Genomic DNA, 1,351 nt, shown 5'->3' on the forward strand with positions numbered 1-1,351 from the left:
AACATTTTATTTTAAAGCCTGCTATCTGGCGAGCTATTGGTGGTCGATTGCCACCCCCTCAGCACTGCCCCTGAACCAGGAGCCACCATGTTGATGATACCCATGAGACTGAGTGAGGTGCAGAGGCTCTGCAAAAGAAATCCAACAAACTCAAGAAAAAGAAAAAGGCATTGCTGGCTCTGAAGATGCAAAGTAGCAACCACACAGGCAGGCAAGGTGGTGTCAAATGCCCCCTGTTCAAGAAGCTGGGCAAAGCAGCTGATAAAATCAGGAGCCATCCGTGCCATCAAGGCCGGAACCAAGAGCTCAGGTTTCAAACTTTCTTGAACCCTAGAGGGGAAGTTAAAGGACCCTGAGAGGGGGCCGTCCCCCACGTTCCAGACATTCCAGAGGAGCATATTTGCCTAAAATGACCTGCAAGAGTCAACCAGACATCCCCAAAGGAAATCTCCATATGAGAGCTTTGTGTCTTCCAGTGACAGGCTTTGTGCACTGGGGCCAGATGGGGAAGAGTCCCAGGGCTCAGGGGCTGATGATGCCCCCCTCGGAGCTTTGAAGAACGCCATGGTGCCCCCTCCTCAGCCTCTGCTCCCCGGTGGCGCAGCCAAGACCACAGTAGCAAGCGGACTCGAGACAGAAAGAGGGATCGAGAGCTGGACCGAGACCTGGAGCAAGGCAGAAATCGAAGTGGAGAAGGGAGAGCCCTTTCCGCAGGTCCGACTCATTCCCTGAACGCCAGACCCCTCAAAAGGCAATACACTCTGTACATAGAAGACATGACACCCACACTTCTCCGTTGGACCCTCTCTCCCTTTGGAAACATCATTGACCTCTCCGTGGACCCACCCAGAAACGGTCCCTTCGTCGTCACCTATGAGAAGATGGAGTCAGCAGATCACGCTGTTGCTGAGCATCAAAGGACCCAAGTGGAGTACAGCCAAATTCAACATTGCCCTTAAACAGCCCATGCTGGACGCCACCACTGGCAAGTCTATCTGGGGCTCCCTCATTGCCCAGACAGCCCTAGGGTTGTCATTGTGACAAGAGGACTCAGATTGTCTACACTCATGACATGTACAAGGAGAACCTTGTGCATGACTTCTAGCGAGTGGAGCTGGATTCCTGTGCCTCACATATCCCCAATGCTGGTCTCAGGAAAACACTGAGGTGGAAGCTCAAAAAATATATTAAAAAAAAAAATTTTTATTGTGAATTGAGTGAAGGTTTAGAGTAGATTATGTGTTTTACATTCAACAAATCATATATTTGCTTCGTTACAATGATTGCAATCCTTTCCATGACCATTAGCTAATAGGGGTTGTGAAGTGCTGTCGAGTCGATTCCGACCCAT

General features: G+C 50.1%; 1 pseudogene; it reads left to right on the top strand.

Moving 5' to 3' along the window:
- Nucleotides 1-87: 87 nt before the first annotated feature.
- LOC102817374 lies at nt 88-1,105 on the top strand (annotated as a pseudogene).
- The last annotated feature ends 246 nt before the right edge of the window (nt 1,106-1,351 follow it).

This window comes from Chrysochloris asiatica, unplaced genomic scaffold, assembly GCF_000296735.1.
Source record: "Chrysochloris asiatica unplaced genomic scaffold, ChrAsi1.0 scaffold00432, whole genome shotgun sequence".
Classification (NCBI taxonomy): domain Eukaryota; kingdom Metazoa; phylum Chordata; class Mammalia; order Afrosoricida; family Chrysochloridae; genus Chrysochloris; species Chrysochloris asiatica.